Raw genomic sequence first — 9,761 nt, 5'->3', positions numbered from 1 at the left:
GCCGTTCGGCCATGTTTTTGCAAGCATGAAAGGTAAGTAAAAATATTTTTTTGTTTATTACGTATAGAAATGCAATAAGAACGTTGTGTGCATCTTTTCTTAAAGATGTTTGTTTAAGAGTAATCCTTAACGTCACCGAAAGAAAAAAAAGCAAACTTTTAATGTATATTCGTGTGCGTTTTTACTTAAAATGTAGTGTTAACTATATGATGTGTTCCATTGTTTGTCCGTTGTGTTTGTGGCAGTTTAGTGTAAATGTTTACAGGAATACGTTCTTGAAGTATTGAAAAGCATTATGTTTTTTTGTTTTGTTTTCTGCGTGTCCCTGCAGCATGTGAAAAAAAAAAAAGGGTGCTCGTTACGTAATGTAAATACACAATCATGCCGATACTTCGACTGTTGCAGATTCTGTTGATACTAAATTTAACAACGATATTTTTTTTATGGTATGAAATTAGACAGTTGTGATTAACATTAATATAATGTGTTTTATTGCAAGCAAATTCGTATACTCTGTATTATAATGCAAGCAGATGATGTATAAAAATAATGATTTTATTGTTTTTCAAAGCTGAAATTATTTTTCTTTATCTCATGCTTGGTTTTCTCCTTAAAGATGTTTATGTCATGATTCTGTAATTTTACTCCCTTAAAGTATTACACCAAATTTTTAAGAGTAAATAAACCTGAAAAGATTTTGCTGTTATGCATCGTTTTATTACTTTATTGCATTCAACTGTTTTAAATTTTTCAGGATGATTTACTTCCTTTTTATTTTTGTCATTCGCAAAAAAAAAAAAAAATCATGTATAGTTTTTAATTTACTAATGCAATGATCATGCTCTTTTTCTGAAGAATTTCTTCAGTAGTATTTACATAAAGTTTGTCTGCGAGGTCACCAAGAGCCATTGAAATTTTAGGAGTCTTAGTCTGCTCTTTTTAGGAGAAGAGGGAGGCTTGCCATCGTTCTTATGGACTTGACCAGCGCTGACAAGATTCCATGCCACCCTAATCGAAAACTGGTTGACTGGGCATGGTTCGAAATCAGAGTCATGTTACGATTTTTATGGGGATGCCTGTCCCAAGCTAACAAGGCCTTTGGGTCTCGGTGGCCCTTGCATTCACGTGCATGATATAGTGTATGAAATTAAACTTTTTCTTCTCCTTTTTATTACAAAATTGTAATGCATTGTTATTTAAAGTCTGAACCAAATGATTGGTATGACAGCAGCAGTGTCATGTGATTTTTTGAATTTTACTAAAATTTATTTATAAATGTTTAAATTCCATTGAACTAGTCTATATTCTTAATATTAGAGCGAGGTTTTGTTTTTGTGAACGACTTTATTTAACAACTACCAAATATTTTATTAGTGTTTAATGGAACTTGATATAATACAGTCGTAACTGCATTAAAGATACAAAGATAATTTTCATTTTAATTAAATTACAATAAAATACCATAAAAATTATTTTTCTTTAAAAAGCCGGCTTTTTACAGTGGTTTAAACCAAATAAAGCCCTGCCTACTGGTCCCTTGAACCAGTGAATTATTTTTCTAACCCATATGTAAGCAGTAGGTAGCACTGCATGAGTGATGGCCTGTTTTCAGTTTTCATAAACTATGTAAAATTGTCTACATTGTGATATCAACGCAGCATATATAGAAGATTCAAGGGGTACTATAATGAAGTACCAAATACATATTAACATACTATTGTACTTTTTGTCATTACATATAATTTTCTTCCCCTTTTTAAGGAAGAAAACTTAAAGGGATCGAGGAGCAGAATTGGAAATGCTTCTACTTTAACTTTAAAGTCTAAAAGGTAATATCTTTTTGTATTGAATTTTCATGCTTTTTCTTTCTTTCAAATGCAAATAATATTTGTTTTTATTTGTCAGATTATATAAATCTAACCTCACTTTTCACCTTTTATTTCCATCGATTGACTTATGTTTTGCTTATGTGTTGAGCTAGGTTTCTTGAAGATCAAATTGTGACAAATGTTTTAATGTATGCATACTGAAATTTTAACTAAGGGAGTTACAGTTCTAATTTTGCTCCCCCTCCCCCCATATCTCTCTCTTTTCATGCAACTGAATTTTTAATTAAGTCCTTTGATTGTTTTATTATTTTTTAAGTTTCCTATAGTTCGGTTTAGAGCTGTTTTTTAGTCATAAGTATCTGTATAAAATGTTCCAAAATGAATATTTAAAAATCATTTTAAATACAGTGTAACTTTGATTTTAACGATACCCGATTTAATGATTTCCTGAATTTAGCGATACATTTCACTGGTCCGAATTTAACTGCATTGAATGTATAAGCTCCTTGATTTGAAGATATCCTTATTTAACGAAAACTTTCTCCAGTCCTTTGACAATTATTCAATCGGGGTTATACTGTATTTTTTTTATATTTATTAGCACATAATTGTGAGTGTAGCAAATCTGCTACTTATATTTTTCCATGACTTTGAATTAATGCTCTCACAAAAGCAACTATGTTGTCAATCAAGTGCATGCTCATGTCTGTGTTAAGCTTGGTTTCAATGAATAAATTCTGAGGAATTACAAGAGATCTTACTGTTGGGGGAGGGGGGTTCTCAGGCTTAAATGAAGGGCTGACAAGAGTCTGCCGACTTAGATGGAAAGTATGAGAGGGCTGGGGTTTGGTGAACAAACTGACAAGAATGCATTCCATATCATTCACTCTGAATAGCTTACACTCAGAAAACAGTTATTATATAAAACTGAGTGAATATTCAAGGGGTGACCATCCCTTAAGGGAAATGGTGCATTGCCTCCTAAACTGCGACCCCCCCCCCCCAAAAAAAAGCATTCAAAGATGTAGTTTGTTTCAGTTTCAATAATACCATTCCCATTCGGTCAGGACCCCCTTCCCTGCATTAAAGAATTTTTCTACAGTTTACACCAATTATTATTTTCAAGATGTATATGTTTGATTGAACAGAGTGTTGTTGAGTTGTACTTGCTTTCTGTACTACTTTTCTCGCCTTTTTTTTTAATTTTTACCAATTTCTTCAATCGCCATGTGTTGAAATTGTTACTTCCCTGCAAAAAGTCGTCAAAACCCCTAACCGCCCACTCGCCTCCCCCCTCCAATAACTAATTTTTTGAAATAGTGATTGTTTTTTTCTTTTTTCCCACTACAATATTCGTAACTTAATTTTGCATTTATTTGTGTAAATGTTATTTATTTATTATTGGTCATTTATGAATTATTTTTTATTTAGACATTGACATTTCTTCCGACTTCGATTGCTTATTTTTATGTACGAGGCGTGTTTTTAAAATAAGTTCCGTTTTGATACAAAAAAAGAACGAGTACAGATGGAGCAAAGAAATTTATTGCACAAAAATCTACCATCCTTACGCTATTTTTTGACGTTGCTCCCGTGATTTTCCAAGCATTTTTCATAGCGAGGTACAGGTTTTTGTATACCTATTCATAGAAAATTGCCGCTTGTGTAGTCAGCCAGGGATAACATGTTCTCTGAGCTCATTATTGCTGTTGTGCCACAGATCACCTAGGAAAGACTTTAGATGCCGAAACAAATGAAAGATGCTGCGAGTGAGGTGAGGGCAGACCAGAGGATGTTCAAAAACGCCCCAGCCAAAGCCCTGTAAGAGTCCTCATGGTTGACTAAACGGGCGGTAACTTTTTACGAATAGGTATACAAAAACCTGCACCACGCTATGACAAATGCTTGGAAAATCACGGGAGCAATGTCGAAAAATAGCGTAAGGGTGGTAGATTTTTGTGCACTAAATTACTTAGCTCTATCTGTACTCGTTCTTATTTTTATATAAAAACGGAACTTACTTTAAAAACACGCCTCGTATATATATTTTTTTTGTAACCATAAAAATCGTCTTTTAAATAAGAAATCACTTGCGTGTTGTACACTATGTGCTAGGGCTGTACCCAAACTTTTGTTTCAAGGAGAATTTTACCAAACATATTTCTTGTGCAAATTCAATATGATCAATGAAGTTTGATTTCATATTTTGTGTTCTGTTGCTTTTTGTTACAATAGATACTTAAAGAGCATTAACATGAAAAGTGAAAATACAATGTATTTCTTTCAATGAAAGAAAAAAAATCTGATCTAAGTTTTCTAATCACTCAAAAGGATAGATGTAGTTACTCTTTACTCATCTAAGCAGATGACTAGCGCAGCCAGAAATACCTTCTGGAGGGTTTTTTTTTTTTTTTTTTTTTTTTGATCAAAAATACCTTCTGAAGGGGTTTTTTCCTCCATCAAAACAGCCTTTTCATATGCATAAACTGCTGTATTATAATTTGCATTTTCATTAAAACCAATGCTTATGAGGGTTGTTTTCAGCCCCTCTCCCCCTTCGTCACGCCACTGAAGCACATATGAAGTAATATTTCTAAAATTTCTATTTTATGACATTTATAAAATGTGTAAAAAGAGTTTGGTACTTTCAAATTTAAAAAATTTTGGTATTTTTGTTTGGTATTCAAAATTCAAAGGAAAATGTTGCATTGTTCTGTAGAAATGTTTACAATAAATGCAATAAAAATAAATACTGCAGATAAAACACCTTATTTACATTCTTATTCAATAATAATAATTTCATCTTTCAAATGAAATTGCGAAATAAATAAAAAAATTAAAAATAAAATAGTAATAGAAATGTTTTCAATAAGAAAAGTGTATAAAAACATCTTTTGAAGAAGTAGTTTTGAAAATTTTTGGTGCGGATTTATTTCTAAAGTGGCTATTAAGCTAGAAATTTCTAAGCGTTGTTCTCCCTCTCCCCACCCCTGTAGTAGTAAGTATTGCCTTTGCTTTAAACTGGAAGACATTCTTGATTTGATTTTGAGTTTAACATTGATGATGGTGCCTGTTAGGTTTTTGCAATGTTAATGGCGTGGGAGGGGGGAGGGCAGATTCAGGAGAGGGTCTCTGTGACAGTAATTTGTTGTGATTGTTATTACTTCATTTTTTTCGATGTGAAAAATAGTACATGGAATGAATATTAACGTGTGTGTGTCCCCGTTCTGTAAGGTATTTCTTCTCAGGGCCTCATAATTCAAAGGAGTGACTGGGTTCGTTTACTGGGGTTATTGCTATTTTGAGTTTTCTAATTGTTCATTTTCAAAATAACAATCATGACTAATGAGTTCAACGGTTTTTTCAGAGCACTCTTCCACCTCAAACCACATGTGTGTCTATGCTTTTCCAATATTTTGTAAATTTAATGCCATATATTCAAAGCTTGTGGTAGCATGATCAGCCTATCTGCCAAAAGAAATATGACTTTTATGATGAAAATTTGAAAAAATATGATCTATGGTGCAGGTTGCGACATTGAAAAAAATAGGGGGTTGGTAGGGCATAATTGAAAGGATTTTGATCTCATTGGGTTAGGGGAGGGGGGGGGGGGGGGTGCCTTGTAGCATGTGAGGGGGTGCGCCATCATCCTTGGGGGATGGACTTAACTGATACTTTTTTACGTAGGTGGTACAACGTTCGACATTGAAACATGACTCCCTTTACAACAATTTCTGGATCCGCCCCTGTGAGAAGGGGGATGAATCTTTTGATTACTCATTTTACAGTGGGGACTAAAGGAATAGGACAATATTTTGACAAGCCAGGAATAAGAATTTTCTTAGTACAATAGCTTATAAAATCGCATGACTTTTTCCTGTATTGAGCAAGTAATGTTTTTCTTTATCTCCCCCCCCCCCCAACCCATTAATATTGTGCTGTCCTTTTTTGTGGTTTTTGAAAATATTCTGATTTTTTCTCTTCATTAATTCTTTTTCAGATGGTATTGGAAAAAACATGAAGGTAGCAGATGACCAAGGAAAAATGAAATCCTGGCTGAAGCATTCAGCAGACTAGCTGATAAGGGAAACAGCCAACAATTAAAGAAATCTATTGTATAAAATTTGTTAATAAAGGTGTTTCATTGTATTATTTTAGTACTGCTCTTTGTATCAAACTTCATGGAATCCATTAAATGAAATTCAGGTAAATTATATAAGAATGTTGTGCTACTTGTATTTCTTTTTTTCTTTTGCAAAACTAAGTCCTGGCTTAATGTATTTAATTATTTTCAGTTAGAATTTTATTGTGTATTGATAAGAACCAATTGTGCACTAGTTTTATCAACTTGGGGGGGGGGACTGTATTTCAGTTTAATATTGATTGCTTACATGCAGGGAATAAATTGAGAATAACTTGTTTAAATGTGAATGTTCATTTAGACAACTTTTTATATCGCGAATAAGAATTTTGAATTGTTTTTTAAATGGAAACAAAATTTGATTGCAATCTTAATATTATGTACTGGGCTAGAAGTTGTACTATGTATATTCAGGTTTTGGAAAGTTATTAAAAGGAATAAATAAAATACATGTGAAAATGTATAAGCAGTGCAGGAGCTGCTCCATTGTAGGCAAGATATTTTATTAACAGCTAGTTCAAGTAGTTCTAAATTGCATTACTAAGAGGATTTTTTCAAGCCACTTGCTATAAGAAAATTCAAAGCTGTTGCTTAAAACTTGAAAATCTCCAATTATATGTTTAATGAAAGGGCTACCTCTTTAAAGTTTTATCACAGTGAACTAAAATTTTGCATTTTAAATTCTTATAATAGCTATACTAAATTCTTATATTAGTAATTTTTTTAAAAAATGGAAAGTCATAAACATAAATAGACAAGTAAGAAGGTACATAAAATGATAATAAAAATTTTCATTCAAGGAATGCAATATGCCTAAACTGTATTTTTGTGTTTTTCAAGCTGCTTTAGGAAAATATTGTTGGACTTTCCATTCTCCAAAGAGCTTGGAAGAAATAATCAATAGAATACAATGCACCAAAACAATGAATGACAACTTTTTTAATTATCTGAGAGTGAAATTGATCTGAAAAAAAAAAACTGAAAGGCGTTCAATATATGTATTTTATAGTGATGATAAATATACTAAACTAAAATTGCTTTAATTGGCTTTTTTATTTTTTAATTTAATTTATATTTTTTAAAAATTAGTTTGCTTCATTTTGTCAAATAACATTGGGGCTGCAAACCTGATGAATTTTTAAGGGAAAAAAAATAATTGTAATAATAAAAATTTTCGTAGCTAAATGAGCTACAAAATGAAGTAAACTGAATTTTAAAAAAATAATAAGTTGAAATAAAAAATAAAATAGTCAAATAAAGCTCACTCTACACAATATAAAGCACTATAAACGGTCACCCGACGCCGAAGGGTGTGTCTGTGGACGACCCTAGGGCGCCGTGAGACCGTCGCTTTAATGTGGGTTAGTCCGCCCTAAGGCGATCCTGAGATGTCTCTGCGTCGTCCCTTAATAGTCGCAGTTCGTCTCCCGGACGGCAGAAGGTGCCCTTCTGGGGACGTCTGCAGACCGTTATTGAACCCGGACATGGGGGCAGACTTAGGACGCCGGGGAGTGGCGTTGCCAGGACGCTTCTATCGTCAGCAGATGACGTTCCAGTGACACCTGGGCGACGACATTATGCTGAGTGGGTGGTGACAGAATGAAGTCCTTGCCCCACCTCGAACAAAATAAGAAGATTAGGGCACTGTTGCTCCCCACTCACCTAAAAAATTGAAATTCCAAAAAAAAAGTGGAGGGGGGGAGCTAATCTTGGTCGTATGGGCCCCCTCCAAAATAAAAATATATATACGCCACTGATCAGTGGTTGGAAGTAGCGACGCTACTGTAGTAGCTACATTTTTTAGTAGTTTGTAGTGTAGCGCACTACTTTTTTAAAGAAGTAGAGTAGCGAGTAGTTCGCTACAAAAAAAAGTAGTTTGTAGCAATTTCTGGAAACTTCTTTTGAATAAAGTTTCAAAAAAAAGAAAAAAAAACGCATTTTCAAATGAATCTGACTGGTGCAAGTCTTACGCGAATAAAACTTGCACCAATCAGATTCGTACGAGCTGACCTCTGACATATAATTTTGACGCCATATGTTGTATCTGTTTGACGCCATTAGTTTGTTTAGCATAGAAACTTTCACGTTTTCCCAATATTCGCCTTGAATAGAGCATGGCTTAGAAAGAAAGAAACGTTTTTTTTTCCGTTTCATGCAAACTTTGCCCGTTAAGCAAAAAGCTTTCGGTATCAATGCCATTTGCATGTGCAGTCGAACTAATATTTAGTACCCAAGAAAGAATGTGATATAAGCCCTGCGCTTCCGCTCTGAAAATTTTCGTGTAGCGGGTAAGGAATTCGCTTCAGCTGCAAAATTCGTTTCTCGAGTAAAACTCGCTCTATAGACATTTCGCGTTAGTCGAATTGCCTTGTAGCCCGAGTGCACTGTTGTTAAAAATTGCACATTGAAGTAAAGTAAGTATTTTTAGTCATGTTTTGGATAATTAGTAGTACCATTTGGGATATTTTTCCCATTTCTTTATTTTGTCTTTTTTACTGATTGAGTGTTGATATATTAACAAATTAAAAGTCAATTATTAAATGTTGTGAGTTTTTAAGGTTGTTTGGTAAAATAGAAAAATGCTTTTATTTCATTTTATCAGGGGCGTAAGAAAAGAGATGGTGTCCAGGTCCGGAACCCTAGCTTGAAGCTCAAAAGCAATCAATTTCTATGAAATATAAGTTCCTTTAAAATTAACTCATATAATGAAAATTTAAGTTTTTCTCTTTTGTTTTAAAAGATGCATTTCACCATCTAAATCAATTTTATGTATCTGTATGTGTAGTCTATGTAAAATTTAAATCAAATTACGACTGGATTTATCTCAGTTTCAAGTAGCCGAGTTGCACTTCTTGAATGAAATACTATTTACTGTCAGGAAAGGATTAAAAATTTGAAGGTTGAATTCCTTTCACGTTTAAATTCTTTCTTGCAGGAAATATTCGTGCAAATGGTAAAAAATGTTTGGATTGCCGAATCGTTTCAATCGAATCGTTTAAAGGAAAGAAAGAATAAATAATTTATAGCAATATTCCATGTTCAAATGAGCCAATATATCAATCTGAACAATTTTTTTTAATTTTTTCATTCAATCTCAAACGGTGTGTATGTGTATGTTATTTATTTATTTATTTTTTAAAAAGTAGCGAAGTCTCTGCTGGTTTTGTCTTTCAAAGTCAACCAATTTTTCTGTTCTGTAACTGGAGTGTAATGAATGACATTAGGCAGTCACATTACAGTGACATTTGGTGATTATCCATCCCTCGGAAAAGCAGAAATGTTTCTTTTATGACCATACAAAACAACTGAAACAAACTTCACCCTTTCCCCTCTGAAATGGAGCGACATCCCTTTCAATTTTTTTCTGGCTACGCCAATGTTACAAGGACTTTATTTCTTGACAGTCGAAAAATTCAAACTGCAGTGAATGATGATAGCAGATCATTATCATTATCCCGCAGATTGTTTTTTGCTAAGCAATTTTCAATCTGTTGCGAGAACCCTCAGTTTTCTTGAATTTAATGTGGCTTATGTTTAGGCGAGCCAGATTTTTGTACTGTTCAAACGGAACATCGAAAAACTCCCCCCACCCTTCAGCGTAGCAAGTATTCAAAAGGGTAGGGATTTGTCGTTCATGAACAAACGAGTCAAAAAGAACGCACCCTTAAGGCCATATCACACGTAACGAAATTCGCTCAACCTACCCGTTCAACTTCAAGCTTTCATTCAACTTTCTCTTGGAGAAGTTGAACAGGGTTTCCAGGCTCTCAAATGAAGGGTTGATCCTAAAC

General features: G+C 33.6%; 1 long non-coding RNA gene across 1 annotated transcript; it reads left to right on the top strand.

The window, feature by feature from the left end:
- On the top strand, positions 1 to 5,978 carry LOC129233443 (uncharacterized). The gene is made up of 4 exons (XR_008581461.1): positions 1 to 32; positions 944 to 1,139; positions 1,762 to 1,829; positions 5,830 to 5,978. It is a non-coding gene; the product is annotated as an uncharacterized LOC129233443 (long non-coding RNA).
- The last annotated feature ends 3,783 nt before the right edge of the window (positions 5,979 to 9,761 follow it).

The sequence above is a fragment of the Uloborus diversus genome, unplaced genomic scaffold, assembly GCF_026930045.1.
Source record: "Uloborus diversus isolate 005 unplaced genomic scaffold, Udiv.v.3.1 scaffold_420, whole genome shotgun sequence".
In the NCBI taxonomy this organism is placed as follows: domain Eukaryota; kingdom Metazoa; phylum Arthropoda; class Arachnida; order Araneae; family Uloboridae; genus Uloborus; species Uloborus diversus.
Note: the sequence above shows the minus strand (reverse complement) of the source record. Positions and strands in the feature narration are given on the sequence as shown.